The 27,693-nt window shown below is 46.9% G+C and overlaps 1 protein-coding gene, 2 non-coding genes and 2 pseudogenes across 3 annotated transcripts in view; 1 reads left to right on the top strand and 4 right to left on the bottom strand.

Moving 5' to 3' along the window:
- Positions 1–27,693, top strand: part of LOC145325316 (uncharacterized) — a 71,733-nt gene that overhangs the window by 22,173 nt on the left and 21,867 nt on the right. The window lies entirely within an intron of this gene.
- LOC145327347 (large subunit ribosomal RNA) lies at positions 6,931–10,254 on the bottom strand. Its single transcript, XR_013882170.1, has one exon. It is a non-coding gene; the product is annotated as a large subunit ribosomal RNA (ribosomal RNA).
- Positions 10,669–12,459, bottom strand: LOC145327344 (small subunit ribosomal RNA; annotated as a pseudogene).
- LOC145327348 (large subunit ribosomal RNA) lies at positions 20,394–23,717 on the bottom strand. The gene has a single exon (XR_013882171.1). It is a non-coding gene; the product is annotated as a large subunit ribosomal RNA (ribosomal RNA).
- Positions 24,132–25,922, bottom strand: LOC145327345 (small subunit ribosomal RNA; annotated as a pseudogene).

The raw sequence follows: 27,693 nt of genomic DNA on the forward strand, positions 1-27,693 counted from the left end.
GACGGACATTTTGCCGTGTTTAAATCTTGTGTAGCTCAAAAACTGCCCAGATGGTGGACAAAACTTGGATTTTTTAGCGGCACCCCTCGATACTTGAAAAATCCAAGTTTTGTCCACCATCTGGGCAGTTTTTGAGCTACACAAGATTTAAACACGGCAAAATGTCCGTCTCAATGAGTAGAATAAGCACACAAAATTTGACGGAGCTAGGATAATTTTAAGGGGGGCGGACCACAACATGTTTGATTTTTTACCAAGCGAGGCTCACTTTTCTAAGATTTTCGGCCTCTCGCGTAAGTTGAAAAATCAAGTTTCTACTCTCATTTCTCAACGGATTGAGCTACAGTCGATGTTAAGGTGTCTAAATGACCGTCTCAATGAGCCTAAGATATTTTATTACAGGTTTTGGAAGATTGGGGCAATATTTCTATACGATTGTCGCACCGAGGCTCACTTTGCACTTTTGTGAAAGTGAGCCTCGGTGCGACAAACGTATCGAAATATTGCCCCAATCTTCCAAAACCTGTAATAAAATATGTCAGGCTCATTGATACGGTCATTTAGACACCTTAACATCGACTGTAGCTCAATCCGTTGAGAAATGAGGGCAGAAACTTGATTTTTCAACTTACGCGAGAGGCCGAAAATCTTAGAAAAGTGAGCCTCGCTTGGTAAAAAATCAAACATGTTGTGGTCCGCCCCCCTTAAAATTATCCTAGCTCCGTCAAATTTTGTGTGCTTATTCTACTCGTTGAGACGGACATTTTGCCGTGTTTAAATCTTGTGTAGCTCAAAAACTGCCCAGATGGTGGACAAAATAAGATTTTTTCAAGTATCGAGGGGTGCCGCAAAAAAAACCAAGTTTTGTCCACCATCTGGGCAGTTTTTGAGCTACACAAGATTTAAACACGGCAAAATGTCCGTCTCAATGAGTAGAATAAGCACACAAAATTTGACGGAGCTAGGACAATTTTAAGGGGGGCGGACCAAACCGTTTGTGTTTTGGCGTTACAAGTTTTGGCGAAAGTTCAAGATTTTCGGCCTCTCGCGTATTTTGAAAACTCAAAAATCTTTGCCATTTGGGCTAGGATTGAGCTACAGTCGATGTTAAATACTCTAAATGACCGTCTCAATGAGCCTAAGATATTTTATTAAAGGTTTTGGAAGATTGGGGCAATATTTCTATACGATTGTCGCACCGAGGCTCACTTTGCACTTTTGTGAAAGTGAGCCTCGGTGCGACAAACGTATCGAAATATTGCCCCAATCTTCCAAAACCTGTAATAAAATATGTCAGGCTCATTGATACGGTCATTTAGACACCTTAACATCGACTGTAGCTCAATCCGTTGAGAAATGAGGGCAGAAACTTGATTTTTCAACTTACGCGAGAGGCCGAAAATCTTAGAAAAGTGAGCCTCGCTTGGTAAAAAATCAAACATGTTGTGGTCCGCCCCCCTTAAAATTATCCTAGCTCCGTCAAATTTTGTGTGCTTATTCTACTCATTGAGACGGACATTTTGCCGTGTTTAAATCTTGTGTAGCTCAAAAACTGCCCAGATGGTGGACAAAACTTGGATTTTTCAAGTATCGAGGGGTGCCGCTAAAAAATCCAAGTTTTGTCCACCATCTGGGCAGTTTTTGAGCTACACAAGATTTAAACACGGCAAAATGTCCGTCTCAATGAGTAGAATCAGCACACAAAATTTGACGGAGCTAGGATAATTTTAAGGGGGGCGGACCTCAACTTGTTTGATTTTTTGACCAACCGAGGCTCACTTTCACCCTCGCGTAAGTTGAAAAAATCAAGTTTTCTTCACCATTTCAACAGTTTTTGAGCTAGAATCGATGTTAAGGTGTCTAAATGACCGTCTTGACATGCCAGACTTATATCCAGAAGGAGAAGACAATCGGGGCACTCTAGCTATACGTTTGTCGCACCGAGGCTCACTTTTTACCAAGCGAGGCTCACTAAAAAAATCAAACAAGTTGAGGTCCGCCCCCCTTAAAATTGGAGCAGCTCCGTCAAATTGATAGGGTAAGTCCAGCATATTGAGACGGACATTTTGCCACCTTGAAGTCCAAAATCGGTTAAGAAACAAAAAAGTTTTCCTAGGAAAAACTGATTTTTCAATTTTTTAGTGAGCCTCGGTTGGTAAAAAAAAACACAAACGGTTTGGTCCGCCTATCTTAAAATTGTCCCAGACTCTTCAAACTTTGTGAGTGAGTTCCTGGGGTCGAGACGGTCATTTAGACACCTTAACATCGATTCTAGCTCAATCCGTTCGCTAGTTATCGAAGAAACATGGATTTTGTCAACTTGGTATTTAATGTTTTTAAACATTTATAAGTGTAATTTTGAACTCTAGTGTATTTTCTTGGGGAACTATGATGTGCGTCTTCACCGGAAAGTCTACGTAGACCCTATATGGACTCGGTGGGGGTTTTAGTGTCTAATGGCAACACAAAAGTGTCTACTAAGGCAGTCTACGATGTAAATAGGCCCTATAGAGGGTAGATAGAGGGCAGATAGAGGGAAGATAGCGAAGTATAGAAGGCTTATAAGTGGACAACGGTTGGTTATAACTTAACAACGGTTAATTATCTTTGGTTCTAGCTTCGAGAGGGCTACTTGGGGGTCACCTACGGGTAGCTGGGTATTAGCTAACCTGGGTATTGGTGTCCTGGCTTAAGTAAGACTGTCTTTAGGGTAGTAGAGGGCAGTCTAAGGGCGCTTAAGTAGGGATAAGTAGAGGAAGGTTAGGATAGAGTAAGGTAACCTTCTCCCGCTTGACAAGGGTTACTCTAGGCTTGCTTACGGTTGACTAAGGATACTTAGGCTTGGTAAAGGGCGCCAGTAGGGTAGACTACGGGTGTCTAAGTGTCTGCAGGCTGGACTAGGGTGCCCTTAGACGAGTATAAGTGCCCAATAGCTTGGTATAAGTAGACAGTAGACCAGGATAGAGGAAGGTAACCTTCTCCCGCTTGACAAGGGTTACTCTAGTCTTGCTTACGGTTGACTAAGGATACTTAGGCTTGGTAAAGGGCGCCAGTAGGGTAGACTACGGGTGTCTAAGTGTCTTCAGGCTGGACTAGGGTCCCCTTAGACGAGTATAAGTGCCCGCTAGCTTGGTATAGTCGACTGTCAAACACTCTACAGTAGTCAAGGTGCCCTTAAGTCAGCTTGGGTGACTGTGGCAGCTTGGTTCCCATACCGTAAGTGTCTTGAAACCCGAACGCAGTGAGGTGTCTGTTTCGAGCGATAGCGAGACACAGACCTTGTGTGCGCTGGCTTGGGTCCCATACCTCAAGTGTCTTTAACCGGAGCGAAGCGACGTAACGCTGGCTTGGGTCCCATACCTCAAGTGTCTTTAACCGGAGCGAAGCGACGTGTATAGGGGGGACACGGACAACGCTATTATCCATCCATCAACCTTTCAATCTCTGAAGCAAGCCTTCAGTCACCCGTTTTAGAGGGTGACCACGAGTGTAGCTTCTTCTAAGCGGAGCGAGTAAGGGCTCCCTCTAAAACGGTTGCAACTGAAGGCACTTCAGAGATTGAAATGGTTTTGGATGGATGCCTTCCTTTACCCTGTCAACGAGGTGGTTTACCTGGGTTTTCAGTACTGGTGACACTGACACGTTATGGCTTATCTACGGGCCCTTCTTGCTTCCTATCTCCCCTTAGTATCACGCCTCGCTTCGCTCGGGTTTCAAGACACTAGGGGAAGCCTCGCTTCGCTCGGCTTCCCCCTGGCACCCACACGTTATGGCTTATCTACGGGCCCTTCTTGCTTCCTATCTCCCCTTAGTATCACGCCTCGCTTCGCTCGGGTTTCAAGACACTAGGGGAAGCCTCGCTTCGCTCGGCTTCCCCCTGGCACGGACACGTTATGGCTTATCTACGGGCCCTTCTTGCTTCCTATCTCCCCTTAGTACACTGCCCTCGCTTCGCTCGGGTGACTGTTGCACGTTATGACCTATGGGCAAATCCAGGTTAAACTCAAGGCACCGTGTCTGCTATGCCTGGGTGCCCTTTCAGTGAGCCTTGGTTGGTATGTAGTGAGCCTCGCTTGGTCATAGTGAGCCTCGATTGGTTTTACCAACCGTGGCTCACTGTTTACCAACCGTGGCTCACTGTCTCTTTTTTCCTAGGAACTGAGCCTTGCTTGGTCATAGTGAGCCTCGCTTGGTAATGTAGTGAGCCTCGATTGGTAACCAACCGTGGCTCACTGTCTTTTTTTTTCCTAGGACTGAGCCTCGCTTGGTCATAGTGAGCCTTGATTGGTATTACCAACCGTGGCTCACTGTTTACCAACCGAGGCTCACTGTCTTATTTTCCTAGGGTAGTGAGCCTCGCTTGGTCATAGTGAGCCTTGCTTGGTATGTTAGTGAGCCTCGATTGGTAACCAACCGTGGCTCACTGTCTTTTTTTTTCCTAGGACTGAGCCTCGCTTGGTCATAGTGAGCCTTGCTTGGTATGTTAGTGAGCCTCGATTGGTATTACCAACCGTGGCTCACTGTTTACCAACCGAGGCTCACTGTCTTCTTTTCCTAGGATAGTGAGCCTCGCTTGGTCATAGTGAGCCTTGCTTGGTATGTCAGTGAGCCTCGATTGGTAACCAACCGTGGCTCACTGTCTTGGATTTCTTATGATAGTGAGCCTCGCTTGGTATAGTGAGCCTTGCTTGGTAATTACCAACCGAGGCTCACTGTCTTTGGATTGGTGTCTTAGGCGTCAGCCTGTAGCAGCGCAAAATCTACGTCTAACCCTAAGATAAGACCTTCGTATACCAAGACTGGTGTCCAGGCTTGGGTGCCTAGGCGCCAGCCTGTAGCAGCGCAAAATCTACGTCTAACCCCAAGAATATAGGCTTCCTATACGAGCGCTAGTGTCCAGGCTTGGGTGCCTTGCTTACGGTCGTAGTGTCCTTATAGGGTGCCCAAGGCGCCAGCCTGTAGCAGCGCGAAATCTACGTCTAACCACAAGAATATAGGCTTCCTATACGAGCGCTAGTGTCCAGGCTTGGTGTCCTTGCTTACGGTCTTAGTGTCCTTGTAGGGTGCCCAAGGCGCCAGCCTGTAGCAGCGCGAATTCTACGTCTAACCATAAGAATATAGGCTTCCTATACGAGCGCTAGTGTCCAGGCTTGGTGTCCTTATAGCGGGTATAAGGGAACCTTCATACCGTAAGCAGATTTGACCCGCTTTCCAATGTCCCGACTGCGTAGAATCTTATCGGGACATAGGAATGAGGGTACCAATGGAGTGGATAATAGAGAATAAAAGAGTGAAATATCAAAAAAATGCTAAAAAATTGCGTCTATCTTCGGTTTGGGTGGTGTCCAGGCTTGGTGTCCTTGCTTACGGTCTTAAGTGTCCTTATAGGGTGCCCAAGGCGCCAGCCTGTAGCAGCGCAAAATCTACGTCTAACCCTAAGATAATCCGTCTAATCGTGTCTTAAATACAAGTGTCTGCGCCATATAATTCCTCTATTGATTGATTTTTAGGGGCACTATGATGTGTGTCTATCCTGAAAAGTCTACGTTGATTCCTACTTACTTTGGTGAAGGTTTTAAGAATCTAGAGTTAATTTGTAAAATTAAATATTTAACATAAAATTCTATTTTAACAATAAAATTCAAATTTATCTATATTTTTTACATTTTATTTGTTTTTAGTGAGCCTCGATTGGTAATTTTCCTAGGAAAATGAGCCACGATTGGTATTACCAACCGTGGCTCACTGTCTTTTTTCCTAGGAAACTGAGCCTCGCTTGGTCATAGTGAGCCTCGCTTGGTAATTTAGTGAGCCTTGATTGGTAACCAACCGTGGCTCACTGTCTTTTTTTCCTAGGAAAGTGAGCCTCGCTTGGTCATAGTGAGCCTTGCTTGGTAATTTAGTGAGCCTCGCTTGGTAACCAACCGTGGCTCACTGTCTTTTTTTTCCTAGGAACTGAGCCTCGCTTGGTCATAGTGAGCCTTGCTTGGTAATTTAGTGAGCCTCGCTTGGTAACCAACCGTGGCTCACTGTCTTTTTTTTCCTAGGAACTGAGCCTCGCTTGGTCATAGTGAGCCTTGCTTGGTAATTTAGTGAGCCTCGCTTGGTAACCAACCGTGGCTCACTGTCTTTTTTTTCCTAGGAACTGAGCCTCGCTTGGTCATAGTGAGCCTTGCTTGGTAATTTAGTGAGCCTCGCTTGGTAACCAACCGTGGCTCACTGTCTTTTTTTCCTAGGAAAGTGAGCCTCGCTTGGTCATAGTGAGCCTTGCTTGGTAATTTAGTGAGCCTCGCTTGGTTACCAACCGTGGCTCACTGTCTTTTTGGGCCCAAGGCGCCAGCCTGTAGCAGCGCAAAATCTGCGTCTAACCATAAAAATTCAAAAAAACCCTAGGAGAATTTAATAAAACCCCAAATTTGAGAGGCCGAAAATCAAAAAAATGTTAGTGAGCCACGCTTGGTAAAAATATTTCTTGCACACACACATTTTTCGACCAATAAAAAACAGGTTCATCTCCGATCGAGGCGCATTCTAGTCGTGAGTTAACACAGACCACGCAATATTTTCGGCCTCTCAAAAAACCAAAAAGTCCGGTGCCGCCGGCAGGGCTGCAAAGCTTGTTTTGGCTCTCTGACTGTTGCCTATTCTTCGCGCCCGAAAGGGCGCGACTTTAAGCGCAAGTTTTAAGCGCAAAAACGCCAAATAATTTATCAATATGACCAGGATCCCTCATCCCCCACCACCAGCTTAAAAAACACGAATTTTAGCGCAGAGAGGGCACCTTTCTCAGGGTTCACCCTACACAGCGGTAGGGGTCTCCCTCCAGGTGCGCTCTCTCTAGCGCTAAAATCCAGTCTCCCAAGCTGGTGACAACGGCTTCATCTGCCGAGTGTCAAAGGTTGTTGGTGGGCACCTGTTAAGTCGTCAGGTGGGTGTCAGGAACAGCTCACCGTCTCAGTCACTCGACTCTGTATGAGTCTAATGATGAACAACGGGGCCTTCCTCCTAAGTCGTGTCCTTGGGACACAGTGATTGGGAGCGATAGTTAGATATAGCTTTCGTTCTACCAGGCTTGCGCCTAGCTGCTCCTTTCCCGACAATCTCACTAATTTTAGATAGCTCTCAAGACTGGTCTCTAGCTTAGAGGCGTTCAGCTATTAACCAAAGTACTTAGCGCATCTGCTCTGACAAGTCAAACAACAGAAACACCAGCGGTACCAGGCTCTGGTTCCTCTCGTACTAAAGAGCCTTACTCAAGACTAGTCCTCCCTATTAGTAGGGTAAAACTAACCTGTCTCACGACGGTCTAAACCCAGCTCACGTTCCCTTTTGACGGGTGAACAATCCGACACTTTCTGAATTCTGCTTCAAAATGATAGGAAGAGCCGACATCGAAGGATCAAAAAGCTACGTCGCTATGAACGCTTGGCAGCCACAAGCCAGTTATCCCTGTGGTAACTTTTCTGTCACCTCTTCCTTCAAACCACGAATTAAAGAGGATCGATAGGCCGTTGTTTCCAAGGTTCTCCTTGTACTGAAAGGAGAACTCAAGCTGGCTTGTGCCCTTCTACTCTATTCAAGGTTTCTTTCCTTGAGGAGCCAACCTTAGGACACCTGCGTTATCGTTTGACAGATGTACCGCCCCAGTCAAACTCCCTGCCTCACTCTCTCTGAGGTTAGGGTTGCCCTTTCAACTTCCTTCTACAACTGAAGCAAGGCATTAAGCCTAGCTGTCTTTCCCTTCCGACTTCTTAAGCAGAGAAGACATACGTGTGAGAGTATTTCAAGACTGGCTTTTACACCTCCTCTCTATCCTACTTCAAGTATTCCTCTCCACCAAGCGAAACTAGAGTCAAGCTCAACAGGGTCTTCTTTCCCCGCTAATATCCACAAGTCCGTTCCCTTGACTGCGGGTTCGCTAGATGGTAGATAGGGACAGTGGGAATCTCGTTAATCCGTTCATGCGCGTCAGTAGTTATCTGACGAGGCATTTGGCTACCTTAAGAGAGTCATAGTTACTCCCGCCGTTTACCCGCGCTTAATGGGACCTCTTCCATTTGACATTCAGAGCACTGGGCAGAAATCACATCGAGTCAATGTCACCCTTTGACTATCTCGATGCTTTGTTTTAATTAAACAGTCGGATTCCCCCTGCTCGTGTCAGTTCTGATCAAGCTATTGATAGCTAGACGTATATACGTAAGTATATGAAGCCTAGCGCTTCCATGCCTTCAAGATTAAAGGTCCGAACCACATCCAGTCCTTCCAATCCAAGGGCACTTCCACGCTAAACCCGACTAGCTTAGCCTTCAGAGCCATTCTTTCTCCCAAAGTTACAGAACCATTTTGCCGACTTCCCTTACCTACATTATTCTATTGGTCAGAGGTTCTTAACCTTGGAGACCTGCTGCGGATATGAGTACGGCCTACACCAGTTCAACCATAGCCTTAAGATTGGTTTTCAAGGTCCAGCTTCCACCAGAGACACGTCTTGAACGGACGTGTTCTTAGCTAGGGTTACCTTTACTCACTCTGACAGTGTTTCAAGGTGACCTTTCGCTTATATAGAAAAGACAACTCTCTCTCTGGGGTTAGAAGGAATCCCAATCCACTTTCCTGGTTACCCAGGCCTATATGCTAGGATGAGACTGGTATAGGAACTTGAACTCTAACAAGTTTCCCTTTCTCCGCTTGCACTTGCCTGTGCCTTGTACATACTTCAACTTTAGATTAGAACCGCCTGACTCGCGTTCAACTACTGTTCACACGAAACCTTTCTCCACTTCGACTATCCAATCCCTCCTTGGATTATTCGCTACTTCCACCAAGATCTGCACACAACGTTGCTCCCGACTTTACTTTAACTGGCCCTTTCTTGCCACGTTATTACCAGCCTACTTGTGCCTAGCCAACCTCTAGGCACAGCTGGAGTATAAGTCCTTCTATAGTTTTAGCAACATCCATTTTCAGGACTGCTTTCTTCGACAGGTGAGTTGTTACACACTCCTTAGCGGGTCCCAACTTCCATGGTCACCGTCCTGCTGTCTTAAGAAACCAACACCTTTTGTGGTATCTTATGAACTATGACTTTGTTACTTTAACTCTGCGTTTGGATCATCCCACAGCGCCAGTCCTGCTTACCAAGAATGGCCCACACGTCCTTTCATATTCCTTCCGACTTTAGCAAGGCCTTCTACTTAAGCGCCAAGCTATTCTCATCCATTTATAGTTTGAGAATGAGTTGAGATCGTTCCAATCCCATTCCTCCTAGTCATTTGCTTTACCAGATGAAACTATCCTTGTGAATTACAGCTATCCTTAGGGAAACTTCGACTGGAACCAGCTACTAGATAGTTCGATTAGTCTTTCGCCCCTATACTCGACTCTGACAATCGATTTGCACGTCAGAATTGCTACGGGCCTCCACCAGGCTTTCACCTGGCTTCACCCTGATCAAGCATAGTTCACCATCTTTCGGGTCTTAACAGATTCACTCAATCTGACTTTGCCGCTACTACTATAGCAAGCCTTCAACGAAACCACATGCCTTGGTTTCCCACTTGACTTCCCTTCACACCAACCCTCTACTTGGGTTCTATTTGTCCGCCTGTTAAACTCCTTGATCCGTGTTTCAAGACGGGTCGATGTCACCGTCTTTACTTTTCAACAACGAGTGCTTTAGCGCTCGCTATGCCGCCCTCTACACACAACTGAAGTGCTAGCTCTCCCGTCTAATGCACCTCCTTCCTTCTCCTTCAAGGTTGACTCTAACTGGTACCCAGGTTCACCTTCCTATGAACACAAGGAATACCAGCTTGAGACCCTTACACCGTTTGTCAAAGGACAATTTCACATACTTTTGACTCTCTCTTCAAAGTTCTTTTCAACTTTCCCTCACGGTACTTGTTTGCTATTGGCCTTGCCGCCAGTCTTTAGCTTAATGAATGGTTTACCTCAACCTTCAGAATACAATTCCAAATATTCCTACTCCACTCTCAAGCGGGCGTGCCTAGACCTTCCCAGCTCTCTTGGTCCTTCACCTTTCCTATGAACGAACCACATTCACGAGAGACCTTGCCATGGGAAGCCTAGACTACCCGCTTGCTTGCGCCTCACAGTCCCTCTTACAGAGAGACTCAGCCTAGAGCTACCGTCTTGTCATTCGCTATTACTAAGACGGTCTCCTTGGATTCCTTTTCCTCCGCTTATTGATATGCTTAAGTCAAGCGGGTCTTTCATTCTCTATCAAACACTCTTATTGAGTCAAACTGCCGCTAATTCTCAAATTAGACCTTTACGTAGCTCTTTGGATCCGTCGCATATATTACTGTCCTCTCTCCTACCTTCTAAACGAAGGGTAGGAAGAACCGCCCTATGGACGGGTGCCTTTCCTCCTTATGCCCACATTCTGACAAGGAATACGAAACCAAAGCCTTGCTTTGTTTCCTGCGCTTGCGTTCAACCAAGCTATGTTCATGTGACCAGCGATTCACATTCACTCTAGTGTTTAGCTACTATCTTCTTCAAGCTACAAGCCTAGTGTTCCCTTGTCCACTAGCTTTGCTTTAGCGCCTTCACCTGCGCTTTCTCTTTGGCAGGCGCCTTGGGCCTGGTATGGATTCGTTAAGACTAGCTCTACGATTCCTTGTTCCCGACAATACAACTCCACTATGATCCTTCCGAAGGTTCACCTACGGAAACCTTGTTACGACTTTTACTTCCTCTAAATGACACAGCTTGAACTACTTCAGGTACCCAGGTCAAGTGTTAGGGCTCCTTCCATGGTTCTCACTAAGACATTCAATCGGTAGTAGCGACGGGCGGTGTGTACAAAGGGCAGGGACTCAATCAAGGCAAGCTATTGACTTGCCTTTACTAGGAATTCCAGGTTAATGTCGAACACTTTCAAGCGACAATCCCGACTGTTAAATATATTAACCGCTTGCCTAGTCCTTTCGAACCAGGGACGGGTTATATATTCAATTGTAGCACGTGTGCGGCCCAGAACATCTAAGGGCATCACAGACCTGTTATTGCTCTTTCTTTAGCTACTTCGTTCAACTAACCCTTCCAAGAAGACACACATCTTCAAGTTAGTTAATGTTTCCACCCGACTTCAATTTGGAAACAGTGTCCTTATTGGTAAGTGAGAGTCTCGTTCGTTATCGGAATTAACCAGACAGATCACTCCACCAACTAAGAACGGCCATGCACCACCAACCACCAAATCAAGAAAGAGCACTTAGTCTGTCAATCCTTCTAGTGTTCTGGCCTGGTAAGTTTTCCCGTGTTGAGTCAAATTAAGCCACAAGCTCCACTCCTGGTGGTGCCCTTCCGTCAATTACTTTAAGTTTCAGCTTTGCAACCATACTTCCCCTGGAACCAAATAACTTTAGTTTCCAAAAGTCGCCTATCACCACGTCAATAGACATGCGATAGATTACTGGTTGGCATCGTTTATGGTTAGAACTAGGGCGGTATCTAATCGCCTTCGATCCTCTAACTTTCGTTCTTGATCAATGAAAACATACTTGGCATATGCTTTCGCTTTTGGATGTCTTCAAACGGTCCAAGAATTTCACCTCTAGCGCTTGAATACATATGCCCCCGTCAGTCTCTATTTATCATCAAGTTATGGTTGAGACCAACATAACATACACAACTCCTTGTTATATTATTCCATGCACAACTATTCCGACTACTGGTCTGCCTTTAGCACTCTTGTTTTTTCAAAGTAAACACAGACCCAGCTCAATCAACCTTTGAAAGTCAATTGACTTGTCCTTTCCAACCAATCAATAAGAACCGCTAGCGCTTGCGCCAGGGCTCCCACTTGACAATCTTCCGACTACGAGCTTTTTAACCACAGCAACATTAGTATACGCTATTGGAGCTGGAATTACCGCGGCTGCTGGCACCAGACTTGCCCTCCAATTGATCCTTTGACATTAATTTAGATTAACATCATTCCAATTACAAGGCCTCGAAAGAGTCTTGTATTGTTATATTCCGTCACTACCTCTGTCTTTAACAAATGGGTAATTTGCGCGCCTGCTGCCTTCCTTAGATGTGGTAGCCATTTCTAAGGCGCCCTCTCCAGAATCGAACCCTGATTCTCTGTTACCCGTCATAACAACTGTGCGCCTAAGGCACCCAGTCTACAGTTGATAGGTCATACCATGAATGAACTGATAGTCAGGTTAACTGAACTATCAAGAACGGCTTCAGGTCAACTTTAGTACACTTCCGTGTTTGGTTTCTCAAGCGCTTACCTTCCACAACTCCTATTGCCTTGTCTTATGTATTAGCTTGAGAATTACCAAAGTTATCCTTCCGCTGTTCCTTCTGCCCAATCAAGTTGATATGTTTTAATGAGCCTTTCGTAGTCTCTCTCACTTTGGCACATGCATGGCTTAGGCTTTGACGTTAGCATATATTACTGGCAGAATCAACCAGATTAGGTGTCTACCTTCCTATAGACCCCTTGGTTAAGACTCTGACTGGAACCTCTCACCCACAAGCAAGCCAGCAACACCCTTAACCTAGCTTGCCCTTTAGCTCTAAACTTGGGTCTCTTGAAGCCAGTCTTAAGTCTTAAACTTCCTTTCCTTCGTTTCCTTCCTTTAACACAGCGCTTGCTTTGCCAGACTTGCAAGCGCTTGGTTTTGCTTTGAGGTGCCCTAGCTTGGGTTAACAATAGCTGGCACCTCTCTATCCTCCTTCAAAGGATACCTTGGACGTAGTCAAGGTTACCCTCCTAAGACACTCTTTGACTGTCCACTCTCACCCGCAAGCCAGCCCGCTCTTAACCTCTCACCCACAGTTAGACTACAGTCGACTCGACTCTCTGCCCACACGGTAACTTCGGCAGGCAGCGTCTGGTTGTCTACTGTAGCCTTCAAACTTGGTCTCTTGAAGTCAAAAGCGGTGCCCTTAAGCTCTAAACGGGAACCTCTTGAGTGGGACAGTCTAAAGTCTCCTTGGTTATGGTTCTCCCGCCCTTCTAACCTTAGGCTTGGTGTCTACTTCACCACGGTTGAAGGTGCCCTTCCTTCTACCCAGGTCTATAACACACTTCCTTTGACTTGGTGTCTACCTCACCACAGTCTCCTTCCTTTGACTGGTGTCACCTTCACCAGCTTGACTTAAGATAGCGGGCGCTCTATCTTAGTCTACCTTCTCACTCAACCAGGCTTCCCTTACTAAGGGTGCCCTCCTTTGACTGTGGTGTCCACCTCACCACAGTCTCCTTCCTTTGACTGGTGTCACCTTCACCAGCTTGACTTAAGATAGCGGGCGCTCTATCTTAGTCTACCTTCTCACTCAACCAGGCTTCCCTTACTAAAGGTGCCTTCCTTTGACTGTGGTGTCCACTTCACCACAGTCTCCTTCCTTTGACTGGTGTCACCTTCACCAGCTTGACTTAAGATAGCGGGCGCTCTATCTTAGTCTACCTTCTCACTCAACCAGGCTTCCCTTACTAAAGGTGCCTTCCTTTGACTGTGGTGTCCACTTCACCACAGTCTCCTTCCTTTGACTGGTGTCACCTTCACCGTCTTACTTAACCAGGCTTCCCTTACTAAAGGTGCCTTCCTTTGACTGTGGTGTCCACTTCACCACAGTCTCCTTCCTTTGACTGGTGTCACCTTCACCGTCTTACTTAACCAGGCTTCCCTTACTAAAGGTGCCTTCCTTTGACTGTGGTGTCCACTTCACCACAGTCTCCTTCCTTTGACTGGTGTCACCTTCACCGTCTTACTTAACCAGGCTTCCCTTACTAAAGGTGCCTTCCTTTGACTGTGGTGTCCACTTCACCACAGTCTCCTTCCTTTGACTGGTGTCACCTTCACCGTCTTACTTAACCAGGCTTCTCCCTTAACAAGGGTGCCTAGAGATAGCCAGCATCTATCTCTCCCGACTTTCTTTGACTTGGTGTTCGCCTCACCACAGTCTCCTTCCTTTGACTGGTGTCACCTTCACCGTCTTACTTAACCAGGCTTCTCCCTTAACAAGGGTGCCTAGAGATAGCGGGCGTCTATCTCTTCTCTTCCCCTACCTTTACCTCATAAGGTAGGGTGCCGGTTCATCTAACATCAAGCTCCCGTAAGCCGCTAGCGCTTGACAAGGGCATGGATGGTGTCCATGGTGTCCTTTGCCTCGCGCGCGCGGGTCCCTCTTACGAAAAAATATGTTATCCCCTATATACTTTTGAAAATCCGCTTATGGGAGCACTAGTTGAAAATTTCTGAAAATTTTTACCTTATTAAAAAATAAAATTTTTGAAAAAAAATACCCTATATTATTATAGTATAAAACGCCTAATAATTTTTTTTGAAAACGTCTCCCCCCCCGTTCACCGGTAGCTGCAGAGTTTTTGGGCGCCCAGCGGCGCCCATTGGGCCCCATCCAGTAGTAGTAATCCTTAAGCCTACCCTGGAGTGAATCTTGAATTCGCATAATGACTGATTCTACGCGGATAGCTTAGTAGTACTCTACTTTAGAACATCTATACTACTGTATCGATGATCCTTGTAGTCACTAAGCGTCCTCTCGAAGCATAGTCAAGAGTTTTCAATCGATGTCACACCATGTCGGTTACCAAACAGGCAAAGTCCTATCCAGGGGAGTCGGAGCACTCTATCTTGGTTCTTTACCAGGGCACCCGAAGTGCCCGCCCGCTTCCCTTATGGTTGCTACCCTAGTCGACGGAGGGCGCATCACCAGTCCAGTAGGCGACCTTTCCCAAGAATAGCATTCTACCGAGTCCATGTTCCCAGTTCGATGTCCCTTTATCCAACAAGTCATATGAAGGAGGAACCAAGTTAAGGACCAAGATCACTTACACTACTGATAGACTCTTACTCCGAGTTTAAAGACTGGACTAAGGGGGCAGCCTTGTGAACGTTAATTCACGTTAACTACCGCCCCCAACCAGTACTGTTGAGGTGGAGATGAAGAGATCTAATACGACCCGCACTCCTACTCAGGGTAGCTTAAGTGCACGACGTAGATGAGGCAACTCATGTCACCCGTACGCTCCTTAAGGAAGGTTAACGTCTCGGGAAGCTTGCCCCTGAAACTTGAAGATGTTTAAAGTCAGTAGACTAAGAATACTAAAGTCAAAGCAAGGTCATAGTCTTCCAGTCAGGCAGAACACCTGACCTTAGTACTATAACCGACCGCACTAGTATACCAACGAAGGCGCCTACCCAGGTTAACGCTTGACACTTGGTATGGTACTTATGTCGAACCCCGGTTTAAGTAAAGGACAAGAGGAAACATGAATGCCCCCCACCACCACGTCTTAATCTCCAGAGGGAGGCGACGTGTCTTGTGTTACCATGCTTGGTGCGGTTCTGCTCGTATAGAACTCCCCCTCTGGTTCCTTGCTCTAAGGGCAGCTAAACCGTCCAATCTAGGTTCTCCCAATCACCCTTGTCCAGCATACCTTACCCTGCATAGCGGCCTCAACCCATACCCAGGTCAAATACTCAAGCAAGAGTGCAGTACTAAGGGAGCTATGCCGCAAGCAAGCAAGCGGAACAATTCCTACCTTGAACCAAGGATATGTTAGACTACAGTCGAATCGACTCTCTGCCCACACAGTAACTTCGGCAGGCAGCGTCTGGTTGACTACTATAGCCCTCAACCCTTGGCGCACTGTCACCCTATACTATAAGCGCCAACCCAAGTCAGGTATTTTGACTCACCGAAGGGGTCCACCTACTTAGAGGGAGTCAAGTGTCAAGCAACCCGCACACTACACTTACTTAAGGTGACGCCTTAAGTATACAGCTTAATCTCCCGACGGAGGCGCTGCACCTTCTTCCACGAGTCTACTTCCCGACTAAGTTACTAAGGTTTCAGTCACTACGGCGGACCGCTGGCGTTCTCGGCCTACTACCCGTTCTACTTAGTGAAGGACTCTCCGCACTTGCCACCTTAAGTATAAGGGTTGAGGGCTGTAGGCACGGAAACTTAGACCGCTTATCTCATCTCTCACCCCAAGCAAGCATCGCCCTACTACACTTGCGGGCCTGTTGAGAGAGTATCCTTCAGAGTGCTACCCAGGTGCACTCTATCTAAGGGTGTTACACCGTGCCTCATCCTTACGGTTACAGTGCCTTTCTCAACCCTTAAGCCAGGCCTTATCAACCTTCTTTGGTACACTCGCTATGCGAACCTGACTTGTAATACCAATCTGTAGGCAACCTTGGTGACCTTAGCTTGCCTTCTACTAAGTGTCTACCTTGTTACCATCCTTCAGGCTTCCTTCGCTCCTCCACTCTAGTGGTTCTCAACCAAGCCTCACCAGGGCACCTTCTACCAAGGTCTTAGGCGGCCCTATACGTTGCCTATACGTTGTACCTTTCCTTAAGGGCAGACCCGCTTCGACAGCCAACTCCCTCACTGGGAGTCCACTGTCCCTTAAGGGAGTTGCCTTAGACCTTGGTTTAGGGTGCCCAAGATACCAGTCTGTTGAACCAGTAGAGTGGGACCACCTACTTCGGTTCAGTAGGGTAGACTACGGGTGTCTAAGTGTCTTCAGGCTGGACTAGGGTCCCCTTAGACGAGTATAAGTGCCCGCTAGCTTGGTATAGTCGACTGTCAAACACTCTACAGTAGTCAAGGTGCCCTTAAGTCAGCTTGGGTGACTGTGGCAGCTTGGTTCCCATACCGTAAGTGTCTTGAAACCCGAACGCAGTGAGGTGTCTGTTTCGAGCGATAGCGAGACACAGACCTTGTGTGCGCTGGCTTGGGTCCCATACCTCAAGTGTCTTTAACCGGAGCGAAGCGACGTAACGCTGGCTTGGGTCCCATACCTCAAGTGTCTTTAACCGGAGCGAAGCGACGTGTATAGGGGGGACACGGACAACGCTATTATCCATCCATCAACCTTTCAATCTCTGAAGCAAGCCTTCAGTCACCCGTTTTAGAGGGTGACCACGAGTGTAGCTTCTTCTAAGCGGAGCGAGTAAGGGCTCCCTCTAAAACGGTTGCAACTGAAGGCACTTCAGAGATTGAAATGGTTTTGGATGGATGCCTTCCTTTACCCTGTCAACGAGGTGGTTTACCTGGGTTTTCAGTACTGGTGACACTGACACGTTATGGCTTATCTACGGGCCCTTCTTGCTTCCTATCTCCCCTTAGTATCACGCCTCGCTTCGCTCGGGTTTCAAGACACTAGGGGAAGCCTCGCTTCGCTCGGCTTCCCCCTGGCACCCACACGTTATGGCTTATCTACGGGCCCTTCTTGCTTCCTATCTCCCCTTAGTATCACGCCTCGCTTCGCTCGGGTTTCAAGACACTAGGGGAAGCCTCGCTTCGCTCGGCTTCCCCCTGGCACGGACACGTTATGGCTTATCTACGGGCCCTTCTTGCTTCCTATCTCCCCTTAGTACACTGCCCTCGCTTCGCTCGGGTGACTGTTGCACGTTATGACCTATGGGCAAATCCAGGTTAAACTCAAGGCACCGTGTCTGCTATGCCTGGGTGCCCTTTCAGTGAGCCTTGGTTGGTATGTAGTGAGCCTCGCTTGGTCATAGTGAGCCTCGATTGGTTTTACCAACCGTGGCTCACTGTTTACCAACCGTGGCTCACTGTCTCTTTTTTCCTAGGAACTGAGCCTTGCTTGGTCATAGTGAGCCTCGCTTGGTAATGTAGTGAGCCTCGATTGGTAACCAACCGTGGCTCACTGTCTTTTTTTTTCCTAGGACTGAGCCTCGCTTGGTCATAGTGAGCCTTGATTGGTATTACCAACCGTGGCTCACTGTTTACCAACCGAGGCTCACTGTCTTATTTTCCTAGGGTAGTGAGCCTCGCTTGGTCATAGTGAGCCTTGCTTGGTATGTTAGTGAGCCTCGATTGGTAACCAACCGTGGCTCACTGTCTTTTTTTTTCCTAGGACTGAGCCTCGCTTGGTCATAGTGAGCCTTGCTTGGTATGTTAGTGAGCCTCGATTGGTATTACCAACCGTGGCTCACTGTTTACCAACCGAGGCTCACTGTCTTCTTTTCCTAGGATAGTGAGCCTCGCTTGGTCATAGTGAGCCTTGCTTGGTATGTCAGTGAGCCTCGATTGGTAACCAACCGTGGCTCACTGTCTTGGATTTCTTATGATAGTGAGCCTCGCTTGGTATAGTGAGCCTTGCTTGGTAATTACCAACCGAGGCTCACTGTCTTTGGATTGGTGTCTTAGGCGTCAGCCTGTAGCAGCGCAAAATCTACGTCTAACCCTAAGATAAGACCTTCGTATACCAAGACTGGTGTCCAGGCTTGGGTGCCTAGGCGCCAGCCTGTAGCAGCGCAAAATCTACGTCTAACCCCAAGAATATAGGCTTCCTATACGAGCGCTAGTGTCCAGGCTTGGGTGCCTTGCTTACGGTCGTAGTGTCCTTATAGGGTGCCCAAGGCGCCAGCCTGTAGCAGCGCGAAATCTACGTCTAACCACAAGAATATAGGCTTCCTATACGAGCGCTAGTGTCCAGGCTTGGTGTCCTTGCTTACGGTCTTAGTGTCCTTGTAGGGTGCCCAAGGCGCCAGCCTGTAGCAGCGCGAATTCTACGTCTAACCATAAGAATATAGGCTTCCTATACGAGCGCTAGTGTCCAGGCTTGGTGTCCTTATAGCGGGTATAAGGGAACCTTCATACCGTAAGCAGATTTGACCCGCTTTCCAATGTCCCGACTGCGTAGAATCTTATCGGGACATAGGAATGAGGGTACCAATGGAGTGGATAATAGAGAATAAAAGAGTGAAATATCAAAAAAATGCTAAAAAATTGCGTCTATCTTCGGTTTGGGTGGTGTCCAGGCTTGGTGTCCTTGCTTACGGTCTTAAGTGTCCTTATAGGGTGCCCAAGGCGCCAGCCTGTAGCAGCGCAAAATCTACGTCTAACCCTAAGATAATCCGTCTAATCGTGTCTTAAATACAAGTGTCTGCGCCATATAATTCCTCTATTGATTGATTTTTAGGGGCACTATGATGTGTGTCTATCCTGAAAAGTCTACGTTGATTCCTACTTACTTTGGTGAAGGTTTTAAGAATCTAGAGTTAATTTGTAAAATTAAATATTTAACATAAAATTCTATTTTAACAATAAAATTCAAATTTATCTATATTTTTTACATTTTATTTGTTTTTAGTGAGCCTCGATTGGTAATTTTCCTAGGAAAATGAGCCACGATTGGTATTACCAACCGTGGCTCACTGTCTTTTTTCCTAGGAAACTGAGCCTCGCTTGGTCATAGTGAGCCTCGCTTGGTAATTTAGTGAGCCTTGATTGGTAACCAACCGTGGCTCACTGTCTTTTTTTCCTAGGAAAGTGAGCCTCGCTTGGTCATAGTGAGCCTTGCTTGGTAATTTAGTGAGCCTCGCTTGGTAACCAACCGTGGCTCACTGTCTTTTTTTTCCTAGGAACTGAGCCTCGCTTGGTCATAGTGAGCCTTGCTTGGTAATTTAGTGAGCCTCGCTTGGTAACCAACCGTGGCTCACTGTCTTTTTTTTCCTAGGAACTGAGCCTCGCTTGGTCATAGTGAGCCTTGCTTGGTAATTTAGTGAGCCTCGCTTGGTAACCAACCGTGGCTCACTGTCTTTTTTTTCCTAGGAACTGAGCCTCGCTTGGTCATAGTGAGCCTTGCTTGGTAATTTAGTGAGCCTCGCTTGGTAACCAACCGTGGCTCACTGTCTTTTTTTCCTAGGAAAGTGAGCCTCGCTTGGTCATAGTGAGCCTTGCTTGGTAATTTAGTGAGCCTCGCTTGGTTACCAACCGTGGCTCACTGTCTTTTTGGGCCCAAGGCGCCAGCCTGTAGCAGCGCAAAATCTGCGTCTAACCATAAAAATTCAAAAAAACCCTAGGAGAATTTAATAAAACCCCAAATTTGAGAGGCCGAAAATCAAAAAAATGTTAGTGAGCCACGCTTGGTAAAAATATTTCTTGCACACACACATTTTTCGACCAATAAAAAACAGGTTCATCTCCGATCGAGGCGCATTCTAGTCGTGAGTTAACACAGACCACGCAATATTTTCGGCCTCTCAAAAAACCAAAAAGTCCGGTGCCGCCGGCAGGGCTGCAAAGCTTGTTTTGGCTCTCTGACTGTTGCCTATTCTTCGCGCCCGAAAGGGCGCGACTTTAAGCGCAAGTTTTAAGCGCAAAAACGCCAAATAATTTATCAATATGACCAGGATCCCTCATCCCCCACCACCAGCTTAAAAAACACGAATTTTAGCGCAGAGAGGGCACCTTTCTCAGGGTTCACCCTACACAGCGGTAGGGGTCTCCCTCCAGGTGCGCTCTCTCTAGCGCTAAAATCCAGTCTCCCAAGCTGGTGACAACGGCTTCATCTGCCGAGTGTCAAAGGTTGTTGGTGGGCACCTGTTAAGTCGTCAGGTGGGTGTCAGGAACAGCTCACCGTCTCAGTCACTCGACTCTGTATGAGTCTAATGATGAACAACGGGGCCTTCCTCCTAAGTCGTGTCCTTGGGACACAGTGATTGGGAGCGATAGTTAGATATAGCTTTCGTTCTACCAGGCTTGCGCCTAGCTGCTCCTTTCCCGACAATCTCACTAATTTTAGATAGCTCTCAAGACTGGTCTCTAGCTTAGAGGCGTTCAGCTATTAACCAAAGTACTTAGCGCATCTGCTCTGACAAGTCAAACAACAGAAACACCAGCGGTACCAGGCTCTGGTTCCTCTCGTACTAAAGAGCCTTACTCAAGACTAGTCCTCCCTATTAGTAGGGTAAAACTAACCTGTCTCACGACGGTCTAAACCCAGCTCACGTTCCCTTTTGACGGGTGAACAATCCGACACTTTCTGAATTCTGCTTCAAAATGATAGGAAGAGCCGACATCGAAGGATCAAAAAGCTACGTCGCTATGAACGCTTGGCAGCCACAAGCCAGTTATCCCTGTGGTAACTTTTCTGTCACCTCTTCCTTCAAACCACGAATTAAAGAGGATCGATAGGCCGTTGTTTCCAAGGTTCTCCTTGTACTGAAAGGAGAACTCAAGCTGGCTTGTGCCCTTCTACTCTATTCAAGGTTTCTTTCCTTGAGGAGCCAACCTTAGGACACCTGCGTTATCGTTTGACAGATGTACCGCCCCAGTCAAACTCCCTGCCTCACTCTCTCTGAGGTTAGGGTTGCCCTTTCAACTTCCTTCTACAACTGAAGCAAGGCATTAAGCCTAGCTGTCTTTCCCTTCCGACTTCTTAAGCAGAGAAGACATACGTGTGAGAGTATTTCAAGACTGGCTTTTACACCTCCTCTCTATCCTACTTCAAGTATTCCTCTCCACCAAGCGAAACTAGAGTCAAGCTCAACAGGGTCTTCTTTCCCCGCTAATATCCACAAGTCCGTTCCCTTGACTGCGGGTTCGCTAGATGGTAGATAGGGACAGTGGGAATCTCGTTAATCCGTTCATGCGCGTCAGTAGTTATCTGACGAGGCATTTGGCTACCTTAAGAGAGTCATAGTTACTCCCGCCGTTTACCCGCGCTTAATGGGACCTCTTCCATTTGACATTCAGAGCACTGGGCAGAAATCACATCGAGTCAATGTCACCCTTTGACTATCTCGATGCTTTGTTTTAATTAAACAGTCGGATTCCCCCTGCTCGTGTCAGTTCTGATCAAGCTATTGATAGCTAGACGTATATACGTAAGTATATGAAGCCTAGCGCTTCCATGCCTTCAAGATTAAAGGTCCGAACCACATCCAGTCCTTCCAATCCAAGGGCACTTCCACGCTAAACCCGACTAGCTTAGCCTTCAGAGCCATTCTTTCTCCCAAAGTTACAGAACCATTTTGCCGACTTCCCTTACCTACATTATTCTATTGGTCAGAGGTTCTTAACCTTGGAGACCTGCTGCGGATATGAGTACGGCCTACACCAGTTCAACCATAGCCTTAAGATTGGTTTTCAAGGTCCAGCTTCCACCAGAGACACGTCTTGAACGGACGTGTTCTTAGCTAGGGTTACCTTTACTCACTCTGACAGTGTTTCAAGGTGACCTTTCGCTTATATAGAAAAGACAACTCTCTCTCTGGGGTTAGAAGGAATCCCAATCCACTTTCCTGGTTACCCAGGCCTATATGCTAGGATGAGACTGGTATAGGAACTTGAACTCTAACAAGTTTCCCTTTCTCCGCTTGCACTTGCCTGTGCCTTGTACATACTTCAACTTTAGATTAGAACCGCCTGACTCGCGTTCAACTACTGTTCACACGAAACCTTTCTCCACTTCGACTATCCAATCCCTCCTTGGATTATTCGCTACTTCCACCAAGATCTGCACACAACGTTGCTCCCGACTTTACTTTAACTGGCCCTTTCTTGCCACGTTATTACCAGCCTACTTGTGCCTAGCCAACCTCTAGGCACAGCTGGAGTATAAGTCCTTCTATAGTTTTAGCAACATCCATTTTCAGGACTGCTTTCTTCGACAGGTGAGTTGTTACACACTCCTTAGCGGGTCCCAACTTCCATGGTCACCGTCCTGCTGTCTTAAGAAACCAACACCTTTTGTGGTATCTTATGAACTATGACTTTGTTACTTTAACTCTGCGTTTGGATCATCCCACAGCGCCAGTCCTGCTTACCAAGAATGGCCCACACGTCCTTTCATATTCCTTCCGACTTTAGCAAGGCCTTCTACTTAAGCGCCAAGCTATTCTCATCCATTTATAGTTTGAGAATGAGTTGAGATCGTTCCAATCCCATTCCTCCTAGTCATTTGCTTTACCAGATGAAACTATCCTTGTGAATTACAGCTATCCTTAGGGAAACTTCGACTGGAACCAGCTACTAGATAGTTCGATTAGTCTTTCGCCCCTATACTCGACTCTGACAATCGATTTGCACGTCAGAATTGCTACGGGCCTCCACCAGGCTTTCACCTGGCTTCACCCTGATCAAGCATAGTTCACCATCTTTCGGGTCTTAACAGATTCACTCAATCTGACTTTGCCGCTACTACTATAGCAAGCCTTCAACGAAACCACATGCCTTGGTTTCCCACTTGACTTCCCTTCACACCAACCCTCTACTTGGGTTCTATTTGTCCGCCTGTTAAACTCCTTGATCCGTGTTTCAAGACGGGTCGATGTCACCGTCTTTACTTTTCAACAACGAGTGCTTTAGCGCTCGCTATGCCGCCCTCTACACACAACTGAAGTGCTAGCTCTCCCGTCTAATGCACCTCCTTCCTTCTCCTTCAAGGTTGACTCTAACTGGTACCCAGGTTCACCTTCCTATGAACACAAGGAATACCAGCTTGAGACCCTTACACCGTTTGTCAAAGGACAATTTCACATACTTTTGACTCTCTCTTCAAAGTTCTTTTCAACTTTCCCTCACGGTACTTGTTTGCTATTGGCCTTGCCGCCAGTCTTTAGCTTAATGAATGGTTTACCTCAACCTTCAGAATACAATTCCAAATATTCCTACTCCACTCTCAAGCGGGCGTGCCTAGACCTTCCCAGCTCTCTTGGTCCTTCACCTTTCCTATGAACGAACCACATTCACGAGAGACCTTGCCATGGGAAGCCTAGACTACCCGCTTGCTTGCGCCTCACAGTCCCTCTTACAGAGAGACTCAGCCTAGAGCTACCGTCTTGTCATTCGCTATTACTAAGACGGTCTCCTTGGATTCCTTTTCCTCCGCTTATTGATATGCTTAAGTCAAGCGGGTCTTTCATTCTCTATCAAACACTCTTATTGAGTCAAACTGCCGCTAATTCTCAAATTAGACCTTTACGTAGCTCTTTGGATCCGTCGCATATATTACTGTCCTCTCTCCTACCTTCTAAACGAAGGGTAGGAAGAACCGCCCTATGGACGGGTGCCTTTCCTCCTTATGCCCACATTCTGACAAGGAATACGAAACCAAAGCCTTGCTTTGTTTCCTGCGCTTGCGTTCAACCAAGCTATGTTCATGTGACCAGCGATTCACATTCACTCTAGTGTTTAGCTACTATCTTCTTCAAGCTACAAGCCTAGTGTTCCCTTGTCCACTAGCTTTGCTTTAGCGCCTTCACCTGCGCTTTCTCTTTGGCAGGCGCCTTGGGCCTGGTATGGATTCGTTAAGACTAGCTCTACGATTCCTTGTTCCCGACAATACAACTCCACTATGATCCTTCCGAAGGTTCACCTACGGAAACCTTGTTACGACTTTTACTTCCTCTAAATGACACAGCTTGAACTACTTCAGGTACCCAGGTCAAGTGTTAGGGCTCCTTCCATGGTTCTCACTAAGACATTCAATCGGTAGTAGCGACGGGCGGTGTGTACAAAGGGCAGGGACTCAATCAAGGCAAGCTATTGACTTGCCTTTACTAGGAATTCCAGGTTAATGTCGAACACTTTCAAGCGACAATCCCGACTGTTAAATATATTAACCGCTTGCCTAGTCCTTTCGAACCAGGGACGGGTTATATATTCAATTGTAGCACGTGTGCGGCCCAGAACATCTAAGGGCATCACAGACCTGTTATTGCTCTTTCTTTAGCTACTTCGTTCAACTAACCCTTCCAAGAAGACACACATCTTCAAGTTAGTTAATGTTTCCACCCGACTTCAATTTGGAAACAGTGTCCTTATTGGTAAGTGAGAGTCTCGTTCGTTATCGGAATTAACCAGACAGATCACTCCACCAACTAAGAACGGCCATGCACCACCAACCACCAAATCAAGAAAGAGCACTTAGTCTGTCAATCCTTCTAGTGTTCTGGCCTGGTAAGTTTTCCCGTGTTGAGTCAAATTAAGCCACAAGCTCCACTCCTGGTGGTGCCCTTCCGTCAATTACTTTAAGTTTCAGCTTTGCAACCATACTTCCCCTGGAACCAAATAACTTTAGTTTCCAAAAGTCGCCTATCACCACGTCAATAGACATGCGATAGATTACTGGTTGGCATCGTTTATGGTTAGAACTAGGGCGGTATCTAATCGCCTTCGATCCTCTAACTTTCGTTCTTGATCAATGAAAACATACTTGGCATATGCTTTCGCTTTTGGATGTCTTCAAACGGTCCAAGAATTTCACCTCTAGCGCTTGAATACATATGCCCCCGTCAGTCTCTATTTATCATCAAGTTATGGTTGAGACCAACATAACATACACAACTCCTTGTTATATTATTCCATGCACAACTATTCCGACTACTGGTCTGCCTTTAGCACTCTTGTTTTTTCAAAGTAAACACAGACCCAGCTCAATCAACCTTTGAAAGTCAATTGACTTGTCCTTTCCAACCAATCAATAAGAACCGCTAGCGCTTGCGCCAGGGCTCCCACTTGACAATCTTCCGACTACGAGCTTTTTAACCACAGCAACATTAGTATACGCTATTGGAGCTGGAATTACCGCGGCTGCTGGCACCAGACTTGCCCTCCAATTGATCCTTTGACATTAATTTAGATTAACATCATTCCAATTACAAGGCCTCGAAAGAGTCTTGTATTGTTATATTCCGTCACTACCTCTGTCTTTAACAAATGGGTAATTTGCGCGCCTGCTGCCTTCCTTAGATGTGGTAGCCATTTCTAAGGCGCCCTCTCCAGAATCGAACCCTGATTCTCTGTTACCCGTCATAACAACTGTGCGCCTAAGGCACCCAGTCTACAGTTGATAGGTCATACCATGAATGAACTGATAGTCAGGTTAACTGAACTATCAAGAACGGCTTCAGGTCAACTTTAGTACACTTCCGTGTTTGGTTTCTCAAGCGCTTACCTTCCACAACTCCTATTGCCTTGTCTTATGTATTAGCTTGAGAATTACCAAAGTTATCCTTCCGCTGTTCCTTCTGCCCAATCAAGTTGATATGTTTTAATGAGCCTTTCGTAGTCTCTCTCACTTTGGCACATGCATGGCTTAGGCTTTGACGTTAGCATATATTACTGGCAGAATCAACCAGATTAGGTGTCTACCTTCCTATAGACCCCTTGGTTAAGACTCTGACTGGAACCTCTCACCCACAAGCAAGCCAGCAACACCCTTAACCTAGCTTGCCCTTTAGCTCTAAACTTGGGTCTCTTGAAGCCAGTCTTAAGTCTTAAACTTCCTTTCCTTCGTTTCCTTCCTTTAACACAGCGCTTGCTTTGCCAGACTTGCAAGCGCTTGGTTTTGCTTTGAGGTGCCCTAGCTTGGGTTAACAATAGCTGGCACCTCTCTATCCTCCTTCAAAGGATACCTTGGACGTAGTCAAGGTTACCCTCCTAAGACACTCTTTGACTGTCCACTCTCACCCGCAAGCCAGCCCGCTCTTAACCTCTCACCCACAGTTAGACTACAGTCGACTCGACTCTCTGCCCACACGGTAACTTCGGCAGGCAGCGTCTGGTTGTCTACTGTAGCCTTCAAACTTGGTCTCTTGAAGTCAAAAGCGGTGCCCTTAAGCTCTAAACGGGAACCTCTTGAGTGGGACAGTCTAAAGTCTCCTTGGTTATGGTTCTCCCGCCCTTCTAACCTTAGGCTTGGTGTCTACTTCACCACGGTTGAAGGTGCCCTTCCTTCTACCCAGGTCTATAACACACTTCCTTTGACTTGGTGTCTACCTCACCACAGTCTCCTTCCTTTGACTGGTGTCACCTTCACCAGCTTGACTTAAGATAGCGGGCGCTCTATCTTAGTCTACCTTCTCACTCAACCAGGCTTCCCTTACTAAGGGTGCCCTCCTTTGACTGTGGTGTCCACCTCACCACAGTCTCCTTCCTTTGACTGGTGTCACCTTCACCAGCTTGACTTAAGATAGCGGGCGCTCTATCTTAGTCTACCTTCTCACTCAACCAGGCTTCCCTTACTAAAGGTGCCTTCCTTTGACTGTGGTGTCCACTTCACCACAGTCTCCTTCCTTTGACTGGTGTCACCTTCACCAGCTTGACTTAAGATAGCGGGCGCTCTATCTTAGTCTACCTTCTCACTCAACCAGGCTTCCCTTACTAAAGGTGCCTTCCTTTGACTGTGGTGTCCACTTCACCACAGTCTCCTTCCTTTGACTGGTGTCACCTTCACCGTCTTACTTAACCAGGCTTCCCTTACTAAAGGTGCCTTCCTTTGACTGTGGTGTCCACTTCACCACAGTCTCCTTCCTTTGACTGGTGTCACCTTCACCGTCTTACTTAACCAGGCTTCCCTTACTAAAGGTGCCTTCCTTTGACTGTGGTGTCCACTTCACCACAGTCTCCTTCCTTTGACTGGTGTCACCTTCACCGTCTTACTTAACCAGGCTTCCCTTACTAAAGGTGCCTTCCTTTGACTGTGGTGTCCACTTCACCACAGTCTCCTTCCTTTGACTGGTGTCACCTTCACCGTCTTACTTAACCAGGCTTCTCCCTTAACAAGGGTGCCTAGAGATAGCCAGCATCTATCTCTCCCGACTTTCTTTGACTTGGTGTTCGCCTCACCACAGTCTCCTTCCTTTGACTGGTGTCACCTTCACCGTCTTACTTAACCAGGCTTCTCCCTTAACAAGGGTGCCTAGAGATAGCGGGCGTCTATCTCTTCTCTTCCCCTACCTTTACCTCATAAGGTAGGGTGCCGGTTCATCTAACATCAAGCTCCCGTAAGCCGCTAGCGCTTGACAAGGGCATGGATGGTGTCCATGGTGTCCTTTGCCTCGCGCGCGCGGGTCCCTCTTACGAAAAAATATGTTATCCCCTATATACTTTTGAAAATCCGCTTATGGGAGC

This window comes from Acartia tonsa, chromosome 8 (genome assembly GCF_053477335.1).
Source record: "Acartia tonsa isolate MP-2025a chromosome 8, ASM5347733v1, whole genome shotgun sequence".
Taxonomy (NCBI): domain Eukaryota; kingdom Metazoa; phylum Arthropoda; class Copepoda; order Calanoida; family Acartiidae; genus Acartia; species Acartia tonsa.